At 41.1% G+C, this 15,915-nt stretch overlaps 1 protein-coding gene across 6 annotated transcripts in view; it reads right to left on the minus strand.

Annotated features, from left to right (window-relative positions):
- The window catches only part of Fz2 (frizzled 2), a 92,205-nt gene that overhangs the window by 19,633 nt on the left and 56,657 nt on the right, over nucleotides 1–15,915 (minus strand). Inside the window, exon 1 of one of the 6 annotated variants that reach the window (XM_083080851.1) lies at nucleotides 7,044–7,610. The exons of the other annotated variants lie outside the window; for them this stretch is intronic. The gene's annotated coding sequence lies outside the window, so the exon portion shown is untranslated. Of the gene's footprint in view, nucleotides 1–7,043; nucleotides 7,611–15,915 lie in introns of those variants that run through there. 6 annotated transcript variants of the gene reach the window in all.

Here is a 15,915-nt window from a genome sequence, read left to right on the forward strand (position 1 = left end):
ATTCTTCCGGTCAACGCGACGAGGTGTGCGAGATATCGTGTTTCTTTAGGCGCGCCGAAAAAAAGTGCACCTTCAAGCGATTCTTCATCTCTCGTCTCCGGTTTAAATGAAATGAGAAGAATCGCGAACGCGGCAACAATTCCGCTAACGACAGAGCTTTAACGACGATGTAATTGTTACCTGAAAACCGCTTTAAAACGGAGAGTAACAGCAGTAAAGTGATAAAAAACGCGTCGTCGCTACATGAGACTCGAATCCTCATGATTATCGAAAAATAGTTCACCTAATATATAGAATTAATTCGTGTCTACGAAAATGTATTATTAAAATCGCAGTACATATTATTATATTAAATATACAGTCAATGTAATTGTTACATATCAGTTTTTCTTAAATGTGTTCATTTTTTCTTTATATTTGGTCGTTATATCTAATTTAATAATTCTGAAATAAAAGAATCTCTTCAATTGCGTTATTTATTATACATGAAAAACATTAGAAGAAAATATTTTATTCTCATGAATTTTTTAGAGAGAACAGGACAAAAAGCATAGCTACAATACGGTAGGTCGTACAATTTACAAATATATAAATATATAAATATATATAAATATATATTGCGTTAAATGTGAAATTTAAAATAATATAATTTAAATGAAATATAAATTAAGACTTACAGAACGACCTTAGTCCACGTCTCAGTTGTTTAAAATATAATAGATAATAAAGAAAGCCATCTATATTTATCTTCATCAATTAAACTATATATATATATATATATATATATATATATATAGATTAAACATTATACACAAGTTAAAAATGAAATTATTACATTTAAGAAGAAACACAAAAATTCATAAAAATTAGAAAAAAGATAAATCAAAATGGAAATATGTATATTAATATAAAGATATATTATATTTTCAGTCCAATTCCATTCTCGAACAATACCTTTTATAATGAATATCGACTATATAAGAGTGACTACTATATGCCCTATCACAATGAGCAGTTTATCGCGAAGATTCGATTCTATAGTCTTCACTGTAGCCTGCAGTTAGTGAATAACTAATGTTGCAGCGTGATGCATTCGCACGCACGAGTGAACACACACACGCACATACAAACGTACGCATACGCGTATCTTGGTTTCACCTGCCTCGACGCAGGGAGGAACGCAAGACAAAGGGAGGGTGTCGCTTTCGCTCCTTCTCGTTTCTCTGTTTACACCATGCCGAACTGCCGTAGGAGCCGACGAAGGTAGAACGAGTGGTTCGGAAGTGGGCTCGGCGCGCGAATTCCCTCGTAAAACGTTTCGCCCGCGAGAGAAACAGCAGCAGCAGCGGAGGAAAGAAGGTGAAAAAATCCGGCGGCGCGAGATACGCTCGTTGAGCTTTTCCGCGAAACAACAGGGACGGAAACACCGCGGCGAACGCGCGTATAATGGTCGAAAATAATTACGTTTAACCTCCGCGCTTTCGGAAAAATTCGCGTCCGCTTCGCAAAATTTACGGCGCCGTGAAAAATGTCAGTTGGAAAAAAATGTTACGGAATAATAGATGTTACGTCTTCGCTCGACTCGCGTGTCGATGGTAAATTTTTACATCGTTAGATTTTTCGTTGTTACGATATTTAAGAGAGCGTTACTGATGTTGCACGCAGCCTTCGCAAAATATTTTTTTTCTCCCTTTCTCCCGCGCCAAAATGGATGTGTCGCGTGCAAACTTTATGACGAGTAAATAGCTGTCATAAAAGAACGGGATTAAAAATGTTAACAGCTTGTAGGAACATACGGTTGACGAATCATAGGTTTTCAAATATTGGATTTGATAGACGGTATCTCTTGCTATCGCTACTCGGTTGTCTTATCGAAATCCACGTTATCCTCGAGGCTGCAGCACACGAAATTAGAAGTATTTTCAAATATATTGCACATATATATTTTATATATATATGGCTCTTTGTTAAATACAGGAACCTTTTTATATACTCTGATTCTTTAACGTGAGTCATATTACAAATACGTGAGTTACTTCGTAATGTGAAAATAATGCAATGCAGAATGACGAAATGATAATCTCACCGCAAAAGATATGCGTATATCTAATAACTAATGCTACGCAGTTAGTTTTCGTGCTGCCTTTCACTAGTTGTTTTCTCAACAAATTAAATTTGTTTGATAGAGTCAATTATTTATATTTAATTTCATTATTCATTTATCTTATTCGGTTTTCAGATAATTAAATACATATAAATTTTAAATATTAAATACAATTAAAATATTAAACTATTAAAATATTAAATTCTCTTGATGTATTTTTATATATTATAATCTAGAAAATTATTATGAATTATTATCTCATACAGACTTAGATGATATTTCGATAAGTTATCGAATAATCAGAAACGAGAAATAATGAAAATTTAATATTACTCTGTGAAAATATAACCACCCGATGCTCCATCATTCGCAAACGAGATTGAAGCAAAAGTTTTAAAGTAAATAATAACTATCTCCGAGATCGCAAATACGACGATGACACTCTTCTGCAAATTCAAAACTTCTCGTTCATATTGTTCGATCGCGATATAAAGAGCTGTAACTTTAACGAGCATTCAAGTAAAAAAGAAAAAAAAATATACGCGGGGCAACATTGGCAGATTTCAAAACTCTTCCTCCCCTCCTTTCTTCCATCTCCGCAAACATTTTCTTTCTTTCATTAATCCCTCTTCCTTTCACACGGCTCCAAATCGCTTCCGCTATTCATGGAATCTTTTAAACGCGGACCTCAAAAAGTCACTGGAGCCTCGCCGAATCCATTTGCAAGACGATTGGACACGTTCTCCACATCGCGAGGACCGTGTATCGAGTGTGCCAAAGTACACTTTTGACAGAGCGGACTAAGCAAAGCGGGTGAAAATGTATTTTCTCGTCTCTTCTACCCTCCTCGATAAGCTCGTTTTGTGTGTCGCAAAACGTGCAAAGCGAGAATAAAGTATGATCGGAGACAAGAATGTTAGTTGCTGAATATATTAAGTTACGTATACATCTACTAAAATAAAATTATGTAATAAATATTTCAAGAGAAATGAAAAACAATTTACAAAAAAATAAAAATAAAAAAAAAAGCAGAACAAAAGGTAAATCTTGACATTTCGCTCGAAGAATTAAAACGCTTAATGGCTAAATAAAGAACATTCAATTTCAACAATTAGTCGAGAATTACGGGAATAAATACAAGAACCGCAACGGCAAACCCTTGATCGTGCTAATGATTTATAGTCTCTTCCAGCGGGAGCGCAGGTCTATAAAATCGCTCTATGTGGCTTAGCGCGTTGTCGCCCCAAAGCCAGCCCCCCAATGAAGCGGCCATAAAATAATCGCGGTGCCGGGCGAATTGTATCGTTTTCCGATGTGTGTTGCACGCTCGATACGCTCGACCCGGTTTTATCCGAACCGGCGCGTTCGCGACATAATTCACCTTCTCGCCGGCATTCGGAACGAGTCAATTATAGCGTGTTCTAATTGCGCCTGCGACGTAGCAGCCTCGCCCGAGAGAGTTGTAAAAGAATCCAGACGGGCTCTGAAATATCCAAAAGGGTCGCGACGAAAGAGAGAAAGAGAAAAGGGAAAGATCGCCCGCTCATAGACGTCTCCCACCTGCACGGGACGATATATCACTTTAAACCAGAGAACTCGGTCTCCTTTTATTGCCTCGCTAGATGACGATCGCGGCACACGACCAAAACAAGCCTGCGGTAATTATTACTGTCCTTAAATACCGCTGCTCGCGAGTCTTTCGATTTTATTTTCGAAAAGAAAAGAGAGAGAGAAGCTAGTTTATATACTTCTCATTTTATAATCCTTTAATACAGAATGTCAAATGTCATTTTATAATCTTTAATACAGAATGTCAAATGTTTCAGTATTATATTTTTCGTAGTTTTTATAGAGAAGATGGAGAGGAGTTACGAGAGCCGCGAGCTAGCAAAGTTTGATGCTTTGTTTATTCTCCCAAATACACTTCAAAGTATTGCTTTACCGTTGCATTGTTTTAGGCTTTTGTTTCGTGCGGCCAACGTTATACGTGGAACTCGAGCGAGAGCGATTCCAAGTTCATTCCGAAACTGCACGACTCCGGTCGAGGGTTAAACTTGCGACTTCGCGTAACGAAACAGTCGAGAGTCACGCGAGCTCCGAGGACGATAAGATAACATCGCTCCAACAACACGATCGAAGAGATTGTTCTAAATGCGAGTAAGACCATTCGAGGATTTTCCAATGTGAAATTCCACGGAGGGTTTTGTCGAATTCCATCGAGAGTTCTTTTTTTTACGACAGCATAAGTAACGATACTGCAATATGGTCGAAATATCGAAGATGCTGTACTTCAATATTCCGATACTTTAGGGATGTTCTGATATTTTAAAAGTATAATGTACCAATATATCGTATAAAAGAACCTTAGTATCAAATATGTATTAATACGATACATTATACATTATACAGGAATGACAATCTTTCCTTTTTTTTCCAAGTAAAATAAAAATTATGTACATTATATGCAAATCATTTTCAAGTATCTCTCGATTCAATTTTATTACTAGAATGCAATATATTATTTCGATTATACTCTTAAAAGATACATCGATATCTCTCTCGCGCATCAAAATTTCCTTTTGATACTCACATCGGTATTCCGTTTCGATGTACTTATATAAGACCGGCGTAACAAGATTAACAGCGTCGACGGCGCAAGATTTGCGATGCAAATATGTACAATATGTCCGCGGCGAACGTAATTAGGCGTTACGACGTCGGGCTCCTTTTACGGGCTCCCTACGACCAACTTTTCCCTACGACTACAAAGGCGAGGCGGGCGTCATTCTTATCGTCGCTCGTAAATATCCGATCCATTCGCCGGGAAAATTAAGGCGCGACAAAGCGGCCGTTTAGCGCCAAATCCAAACGATAGCGAGGATACGCAAACAATGCGCGCGAAAAGTACGCGCGCGCTCATAAATAGCCTGTGTGTGTATTTGCGGTGCAAATTTAACGAGAGCGCCGATATATACGCCGGAAGCTGCGCGCGATAGTCGTTAAAAAGGCTGACAGATAAACGTTGGATGCGCGGTTTTGCAGCGCTTTCTCTCTCTCTGTCTCTCCTCGTCGCGTCCACATTTCACTCGAGTCCAAACAAGCGTTACATTCTATCGCGCGGGCAGACTTTTTCCCGGTGATTTATGTCCGCGGCAACGTCGAGCGTATAATACCTGCGGCCCTCGACGGATTCTCGATTGTACGGGTTTACTTCGGCATACGCGAGCATCGCCGCTTTCTCGTCGACGCGAACCCTAAGCCAAGGTCACCGCGACTTCGCATTGTTGTCGCGCATTTATGGTAATGCGCAATTTTACGTTAGCGTGCCGTTGTTTGCGGCCGTGGTAAACGAGTATAATTGTCATCTCTTTTCGAGAAAGTTGGCTATTTAAAAATATCTTTCACACGTCTAGCTTAATTTAAGTTCTCTGACATGAGTTTCTTGAAGAGAGTGACGATTGAGAAATTCCTACCGACTTCAACTGTTTAAAACTTTGAATTATATTCCGAATTTTATATTTATATTTATATTAGGAAATTGATAAGAAATTTTATTACGTGATAAATTACCTTATATATGTTATACTGATATATAAATCTAATTATGTCCATCTTAAATTTACTAGTTGTATCTAATATTACCGTGTGCGATATATAATGTATATATTTTGCTAAAATTCCGTGCAGATTCTGAGACAGTAGAAAGCGCAATAACAGATTCATGCAGTTAACTGAGATATTAAGCAAATAAGCATCCGCTATATCCCGTGGGATAACAATGATTGCACTGTATTAAGCACTCTTGGTGCGTACATATCCAATAAAGCATAACGTTTACTCGCGAATCATTTTATTCATGAACCTAACAGTTGGAAAAGCGAGAAAATTTAATTTAAAAAAATAATTTTATAGTATATATTTTTTAGTAATAATTTTATAATATATATTTTAATAATATATTTTATATATTACTTGCATTGAGAAAAATTTTAATTTAAACAAGAAAAAAATACATATATATTCATTCCATATATCTGTCAAATTAATTTGCAGAAGAAATCGCAGAAAGAAATCTATTATTATCTCGAATTTCTGTTGGATATTAATGATTTCACCAGTCGCTTTCTCGAAACCATCTCTTGGACGCTCACTTAGATGTGATTTATCTAATTTCATCGATCTCTCCGTTAACTTACGATCGCCCGACGCTGTTTCCGAGCATTGAAACATTGGCACATCGATAGATCGTCAATTTTTCACGTCACGTTTCGTAATAGCGGTAGACGGTCAATTTTTCACAGTCGTTAAATTCGAGAAAGGTTGTCGAACTCTCTCGGTCTGTGGTTAGGTTCCGTTCGGCAAAAGAGAGGACTTATTTAATGGAACATAGATCCTCACGCGCGGCTCTCAACTGTGACGACTTTCCGCCGGCGCGGATTTGCATAGGGAGAGACGGCGGCTTATGGTATAGAGCAGAATTGTAATCAAGATCCGTCGTCCGAGCCGAACCCGGAGAAACGACGCTCTCTCTCTCTCTCTTTCTCTCTCGGTCTCTCTATCTCTCTTGGGTCCGCTGTGCGCGAGGAACAGCGTATGGCTACGGACGGAGGATGAGGACGAGGACGAGGACGAGGAGTCGGAGGAGGCTCGCGGAATATATGCTACGCTCGTGGATGCTCGTTTGCAGCATTCGCAGAGGGTCCCGACAGAGAGAAACGGGAAAGAGCCACGGGGGGAAGAGAAAGCCCCGTCGGAACGAGATGCGGCTGGGAGGGAAAGAGAGACGGGGAAAGCGAGACAGAGAGATAGAGCTCGAGAAAGGTACGAGGAAGAGGACGCAAAACGGTCGTGCCGCGCGGTGAGGCTGGTCAATGCAAGCCCGAGAGAGAGTGGCTATCACGCGCGCCAACCCTTTTCGAAAACAAAGCCGGATTCTCACCTTGATTTATCGCGCAAACTCCCCGCTGTGCCCCGCTCCGTTGTCCGCCTGCGGAGAGTCGAGTAGTCGCAGCCGCCGCGCCGGGTAGCTACCAACCCTCGGCGAAAATTAATCCATTATATCCCTGGCGTCGTGATAAAAAATGGAACGCGCGATCGGCGACGCAGCGCCGATTCCGTCGGATGAGGCGCGATGTTCAGTCGGGTGGCGTTTTACTCTCGATGGATAGAAGAACACATTCGTTGTAGGTAGTCGCCTTCTCGCTGCTGCGCTAGCCAGCGGCGTATGTATACACGATGTACGGGCGGCACTAAATCAGATGCGTAAACAAGCGTCCCGTGTCTTATACTCGCGCGCATCAAACGTCATGACTGTTTCCACGTATCTACTCCGAATCGAGCGCGAGTACACACAGACACAGCGGTAGTTCCTCCAAATATTTTGCTCGCAACAGACGCGCGTTCTTGATGAACGACGAGAACGTGAGAGGAAGAAAGAGAGGCACGTGCGACCGAGCGAACGCGTCGCGATCCTACCCCGACGACGGACACGGACGCACTGACTCCGAGGTGACGCGAACACGAGCGAGAAGGCACGACGAGAGTGCCAAAGTCAACGATAAAGACCGAGCGATACGGATGCGAAAGAGAGAAGGAGAGAGGGAGAGAGGAGGGAGTGGGGGGCCGGGGATGGAGGGGGAAGCGACGGCCGTAGCGCTCGTGTGTTTTCGCCGAGTTTCGGCGCGATAGAGCTACCGGCCCCTCGGCTTCCCCCCTCCCGCCCTCCTCCCTCTTCCCGGCAGCACTCGACTGGTACACGCGAACGAATCACGCAGCATCTCGTGCATCTCTCGATGCTGGCTGTCGCAACCTCGCACGAGAGTCCGACTTTGGCTTCGCGTTTAACCACGCATACGCGTACACGCGGTTCGTGCAGATGCGTACCCGCTAGACGAGACTCGTATCGCCGTGTGCGCGCGCACCTGTGTGTACACACGGGCGTGTGCACACACGATGGGGAGAGCATCCCCCCGCGGATGCATCGCATGCTAGGGCCGCATCCACGCGCGCGCGCGCGCGAGATGACGTCACGACTCGGGCGCCGTGTGGCGTGGATAACGAGAGACGGGCAGGATCTCTCCCTTCCTCCATCCTTCTCTTTGCTCGGGGTCTTCGGGATTCACGAGCGCTTATTATCGGTCCGCGGTTCTTTCTCTCTCCATCTTTCTTTCCTCCTTGCTTCTCCACTCGAACGACTTACTGCTTTCTTTTCGGGCTGGTTACGAGCGAGACCCGGCGCGGGCACCCCCTCGACTCGTAGGTGGATTCGCTCTCGCGCGGCATTAACGACGTCTCGCGTAGGTACGGTCACGACCGGTTCCGAGGAGGACCTACCTACCTCCTCGAGATCGAGATCGAGGCTCGAGGACACGAGGCGGCGAGTTCGACGATCCCGGGTCGACGCGATAAACTTTCCAATTCGCGCGTCGCTGCCGGTAAATGACGCCTGCCGTCTCGCTACGAGCGATTTGTCGCCGATATTCGTGCGGTAAACTTGACCGTTAATGACCTACAATGGCTCTGCAAAAATGCGCGATAATTAAAATAGTCTATCGGGAGAGATTAATGAGTGATAGCGTCGTCGTTATCCGGAACACCTGCGATGCGCGAAGCTGATTAAGCGCGGCGTGTGAGAAATTTTTTGTCGCAGAATTCCAGCTAAAAATACCTCGCGTCTCGTCCTTCGTTTTTCCCTACTTGATCGTCGTTATCGCGTTCGAGAATTACGCCGATGTAAAATGGAACTGTCCTGGCTCGTCGCGCGAAGAAGGAGTACCGTGTAACTGTCAGCTACCGTCCGAATTTTATGTGTTTTCGCGGACGTCCGTGGCGGACACGCGTGCGAAAAATTAGGGTTTCCGCGTTTAAAAAAATTGCGAACTGGCATGTTTATTACGGCCGTAAAGTCGAGCGCGAGGAGGCGAATATCATTATATCTTGTACGCTGGAATCTCTATAAATATCCCTGTAATGTTATTTTTTTATTTTTATGTAAGGCATCTGCAATATCGGCAATAAGGGACGATAATAAGATGGCCAGATGCTTAATTATAAAGAATAATTATAGAGAGTAAAGTCTCTTATATGTTGATCTATTTTAAATAACTTGTGCCTTTTTATTCGAGAGATGTAATAAAAGCTAAAATAAAAAATTTCCTCCTAATTTTGAAAAAAAAATAGTTTCGCGCTTGTCAAGAGAAACCTTTTTAAAATTGGACATATTGACAATGGCATACTTTGCCATCATCTTGTTGTCAATAGCTTTCATAGATTCATTCATGCTAAACATTCGTGTTCCGACGTTCTTGACGTCGAATAAATTTCGCATCGTATCGTGATCTGACGCCAAACGCCTTCCTTCGCTCGCACACAAACGTCGCTATTCGAGAGATATATTTCTATATTCTCACTCCCGCAAATATATAATATATACATACATCGTCGATTTTCTTGTGGGCGAAGGTAATATCCTCGCAGAGACCGGTATCCCCCACGAAGTGTGAGGGGACGCGAGACCCTCGGGCATACGCTTTTCCCTGATAGAGCAATAACGAGGGGGGGGAAGTCTCGGGGTTTGGCGTCTCCTTCTCAGCGTCTGCCGTTGGCGTCCATAAAGGAACGGCGACGATCGGTTCAGGATTGGTTCCGATTACCATTTCGCGATACTTTAGACGTTAGAGTTTCTACAGACGCGTTACTCGTCTGGACAGAGAATGTAATTCTCCGTACGAGCCAGGTGGTCCGTTGCAATCTCTCTCGGTTGGTAATCGGATCGAGGCTGGGAAGGAGAAGGAAGCTCTCGACGGGAGTTTAAAGGTCAAAACACGGCGAGGTTGCCTATTCCTTTTCGCGGGTTTGCGGTCGCAGCAGTTTCGATCCAATTTAACAGCGAGCTGTGCGGGTATATGATAGCAAGATGGAATGAACTGCACAAGAAAATGCGACGAATCTATTTTTGTCCATACTGATGATAATGCAACTTGTAAGATTAAATAAGAAAGATTTAAAGGCGCGTAAAATGTCATTTCAGACCTCTCATTGTGTTATGAGAATCAATGCAATTGAGCAAGTCATCAAATGATTTGCTAGTAGGGTTCGGAACGCATTATTTGCAAAAGTGATTTAAAAAAGCGTAAACATAATTTCTCTCAAAGATGATATAATCGACATAAGGATAATAATCAATACAAAGTTGTCATTTATTTTTCAATTTATTATTTTAATTGTTGCTTTTTTCTATTATAAAAATATAGAGCGCTTATATTTTTTATTATTCAATATATCTATAAACATACCAAAATTATCCATGATAATTTCATGAATCTTCTTTTTCATAGAATAAAATAAATACTGACTATTTCAAAAATTATTCTAAAAAAATATTGTTGCTATTTTGTCAAATTCGATGAATCTTTTCTGGATACGATAGAGATGTTATGTTCAATGTTTGATAAGTTTTCCGAAAAAATTCCGAGTTTTCAAGAATGCTCAATACCGTCGAGACGCATAAAAAGACGAGGAAGAAAAAGACATATTGTATATATATCGTATATAAGGGAATCGAGAAAACACATCGACTACAACGCATATTGAAGTTTACATTGAGGTATTTGCCCCTTGTGGATTTTCGGCAACGTACGACCGCGTTCATTGTCGGGTCACGGTTGACAGTTACGCTTGGTGTCCACCAGTCAACGAAACCAAAATAGGGGATTCTCGGGAGAGATCTCGTCAGGTCTTTCGCAAAGAAACTCTGTCATCCCCAAACTTCCTGCAACGTCGCTTTAGAAACGTGCCTCCGAAAAGCAATTTATCTTGAGAGGATGAGGCGGACGTTAAATGGATTTCCCTTTCAGAGGATTACGTTTTTATTCAACGTGAAATTAGCTTATAGATGCGACACAGCTCTCACATCGAGTGAACCGTCTACGAGATTCTCTAGGAAGAGAGAGAGAAAGGGAGTCCCCCCCAATCTCCCCCCCCGGATTTCTCTCCATGGCCGAGGAAACATTGTCTCACGAGTCGATCGCGAGTCGACACGCGATGCACGCTGTTGTCTTATGGTTTATCGTGTGAATCTTTAGAAGTTCGGAGCACATATAATGACGAGATGGAAGAGGGGGAGGGGCATGAATAAATTACTTAACAGCTTATTTAAAAATCTCACGATGTAAACAATCGCTGGTTTTGTCGGGAGATAGCGAAGGGGTAGATTACGACTTCCTGTCACCTATCATCCGTATGGTATGTGCTATATAATGCGTCGCACTCACCGGTAGAGTCGGATGATCAGGGCCCGCCGTTGATAACGCCGTATCAGCACGAACACTGCACCAGTTCCAGGTGCACTCTTGCATCGCGCTTTTAAGATTCTCATAACAATGCAAGATTCTCATAATAATGAGTCATGCACCGATCGTATAATTTAGTCTTGGTTCATTTGAGACTCGTAAACATATCTGACAAAAATTTGTTACGCATCGCTTAGGTGGATCTCGCAAATAATTCTAAGATGATTCTAAATTACAACATACGTTTTAATTTTTTTTGTATAGCTGTTTGTTGAGGGAATTATGAAAGCCGTTCGTTGCATCAGAATGCCAATCAAAATGCGCGGACGATGTTTACTTTTAAAGAAATGTAGTCTTGTTAAGAGTCTACGTTTTATTGGGCGTGGAATAAAATTAATATAAATTAAGTGCTTTCCAAACGAGCGAGATGAGGCTCTCGGAGGAACCCTCATCATGTTATATGTTAGGTTAGGTAGAGATGTTTCTTTTTTGAGTGCCACAAATTGATATTAGAGTCAAGTGACCAAAACGTTCGTTCCTTGCCTGCAGGTTGGTCGACTACGTCGGAGGGGAAAGGAGGATGAAGGATACTATCCGGGCGATATACTATACAAGCTCTCCGGGGGTCTGTCGGCCATCTTCAGGATACGGTCTCGCGCATGAGTCCTTCGCTACAAGATGCAGTCACAACTTTTTCGGCTTTTATGTCTAGACGGCAACTTCCCTTCTATTGTTCACTTTTGGAAAGCGTGTGATGACCCTCCGCGCGATGTGCTCCGCACAAGTTTGCAAACAACGTAAAAAGACCGCTCCGCCTTCTCAATCGAACTCACACGTTGCTCCGAACAATCGGAGTCGGCGATTATATACACATAAATAAGATAAAAAATAAATAAGATAAAAAGTGAATAGAACGTTATCATTATTTTTTATATATTTTTTCTCTTTTAATTATATTGTTGGTGTTTTTTATTTAATATATTTGTCATTTAATCTTCTTCCGTATTAAGAGATGATTGCAATTATTTATTTTACGTAAAAAAAAGGCATTATTTCAATTTCACATACAATATCTAAGAACAAATTGTAAATTTTGAGATATTGTATATCAAAATATTTTTTTCACCTATATGCTTCTTGTAAGAATCCTTCACGTTTATTTTTACAACTTGTATGTAGCGAGCAAATTTACACGAAGCAACTGTGTTGCGCAACGCGCATCTAACTTGTGGAGAAAGTTTTCCAGTGAAAAATCTAATAACAGAGTCCTTGACGAGCCGATTCGCTTTTCCATGCATTTTTCCGACTTTTTCGAATCGCTGAGGATCCTCTCGAAAGGACTCCTTTGATTCTTGCGCCTGATCACACACATATACATACACGTATTCAGCTGCATATATCTTGAGCATGTTGCACGTAGCAAAAGAGGATGATCGCAAGTAACTGTCGACGGAGATACAAGGTTAAAAGGACCTCGAACAACCTGAACATTCGACTGACGATGGAATATTCATCGTCGAGAACACGCGCGTCGAGACGCGGCGTAAGAATAAAAGACGTTGATTCCTACAAATCTCGCGACGCAAAGTCTCTGACATTCAAAGCGTAGGCAGCACGATTGGTTGCGAGTACTGGTCGAGTGGTAACCCGAGATGAAAGGTACGCAGCGAGGAGAGATGCCAGAGCGAGATTTAATAAGTGCCACGATGCACAGGTAGGCGACGTCTTAGCATTATAAAGCCGCCTACGGGGAGTCGGATTTCTTGCCATTCTACGATAATTTTGTCCTTGTCGCGCGCGCGCGTGATCGTCTCCCCTTAACGAGCCTCGTGGGACGTGTATCCGCCCGACGATCGATGCATCTCACCAAAATATAACAGCACGCCCGGAGAGTGCAGTCCGCGCTGGCTTAGTCGCGAAAATACGGAATCCCGATCGTATCAGCATGATCCACTATGTGGCTTTATCGGATTCTATCATCTGTGTTACTAGGCTGTACCCCTTGGATTCCTTTTCTACCTCAGGCTTATATCGATTCGGGGACGAAGGTCCTAATTAACAGTTCCTGCGGCGACAATTCGTTCGATACATGATAAGACCTTCACAGACGTAAATATTTTATTACAAAGAGGAAAAAAAATCTTCTCTTATAATATCATGCGAGGAGATTTTATGTGAATTTAATATTGTACGAGGAGATTTTTCCTTCGTAAAATATTTACACCTACGAAAGTCTTATAAAAAAAAATTCATGTAATTATTAATGTAATTATTAAATCCAATCAATAATATAATATTAAATTCAATAAATTCATATAATATTAAATCCAATTAATTAAATTAGTCTTCGTGTAATAGGATTTACTAAACAAATCGTATGTAATCTCATTAAATTGTTTATATTCTTAGTTTCAAATTTTCTACTTTTAAGTATTTTTGTACGTTGATTGTGGCATCTATATTTCAAGAGATATTTATTTTTTTTACATAAGGTATATAAATAAGAAGAATTTGAAAAAAATACAACTTGCTTTGATCCAGCAATAGAATACAAATCTTTGATTCGGTTTCTTTTTTGTAAGGTGTAAAAGTGTAAAAAAGAGGGTCATTGTTTTCTGGAAATTCTTTTCAATATTGGCTGTTTGACTTCTTGGCAACAATATTTAGCTTGCGGTGCGTAGCAAAAGTCTCTTTTCTCTTTTTGGCATGTAAAATATATTTCAACGATCACCTTCCGTCAGTCCCAATGGTTGCGACTTTTGAGATCACTTCTTTTGAGCCCCCCTATAGTTCTTCGAGAGAACGAAGCCCTTAATTCGCCCTCTATTTTCATGTAAAGCTATTTCCTATTTTCTCCGTGCTACATGACGTAACCTTGTTACACCGTTATACCGATTTCTCGTGTTACCAACTTCTTTTCATAAATAATATCCGTGCGCGGCGATTTCCAACTTGTAAAAAATTGTAAATTTCTATCTTATTCAAGAGGAACATAATAAACCCGGATTGTCAATCAAATTGGCGGCGCATCGTATATACGGTAATGCTCGTCAAATGACGAAGCGTTTTTCATTAATATGCCGTGGCTATACGATCGTTGTGTACGTCGTTTTGGCCGGATATCGTCAGTTAATTAAAGAGTTTCAGTTAGATAACAGTCGGAAGAGAATATAATTACATTCTATCCATAATTTCTAAAAAAAAAACAAAGAAAACTGTATCATGCTGATAGTTTCTTTACATGATGTGCCGATAATATTCCATCAGTGGATAACGAGGATCCATTATGATCCATAAATTAGAATTTATATCAAGTGCGAGTGTAGTTGCTTGACTTAATTATATGGTGTTTAATGATATCGCGAAGAATGCATATTCAAATTTAATTAATCAATCAAATGCATATTCAAATTTAATTAATTAATTAAATTTAATTTTAATACCAAATTTAATAAATCCACCTTGGCGAATATTTACATATATTAACATATAATATTTACATATATTCATACATGTATGAAATGTTTAAGAAATGTTTCTCTTTCGACCGCGCGTTTAATAATTTGGACTTTTGATAAAAAATATTCCAACCTGGACTTATATATTTATTAAACAATGAAACAATAAAATCCGTATAATCGAAATCTGGAAAAATTACAGCATATCGCCTGTGACATATATCGTAAAAGCAACGTTAACAATATCGACTTTATACGAGCAATTCGAGCCACGTAGTTGTTACGACAAGCGGATTTCTCGTATGCGACGTACACCCAGTCTCACGATAATCGACGTTGAATCGGAGCGAAATGGAAATACATTCCCACATTGGAACGTAACATCACCCTCGTGGGTTACCTCGGTGCCGCGTCCTGTAATAAAGTCGTAACGTACGGCGCCCCGTAAATTCGACAGAATATTACGGTACGCGGCCTGTACGCCTTTCGTTTGTCGTAAGGCTTGTAGCTGGTGATCACGCTGAAATTTACCGACGTGTCGGCTCTCATCGTATAACTGCGCGTGCACGCCTCTCGGCCCTCGGCGTGTAAACGCGGCGTGTGTGTACACGCTCGCGCGTATATTTATCAGAGAAACGCGCGAGTCAAATCCACCGGTTTCTGTACCACCGCTACACGGTATCCGCATCAGACACCAGGGACGGATACGATGTAATCTTCTGGAACGCGCGCCTCTCCCGCACCGCCATCCGCAGGCCTGCCATTCACAATTAATTTCTCTCGCTCGCCGACGACCAGCTTACGCTGCTACATTTTTTTATGTACATTAAAACGGACCATTAAAAGCGCGGACGTGCGAAAATGTTACACGTAAAACGGAATTTTTGTTATACGTGTTTCATTTGTGCGGCCACCGAGTCCACACTCGCACGATATGCATATACCTTTTTTTTATCCATTTGCATTCTGATTTTTCTTTCTAGCAAAATATCCTGATAATTAATCGTTAAATCAAATTCTTGTTCGCATAGAATTTAATCGACATAAATTAGAAAAAAAGATT

This window comes from Camponotus vicinus, unplaced genomic scaffold, assembly GCF_025532165.1.
Source record: "Camponotus vicinus isolate PSW18456_S1 unplaced genomic scaffold, iyCamVici1.0 SCAF_10, whole genome shotgun sequence".
In the NCBI taxonomy this organism is placed as follows: Eukaryota; Metazoa; Arthropoda; class Insecta; order Hymenoptera; family Formicidae; genus Camponotus; species Camponotus vicinus.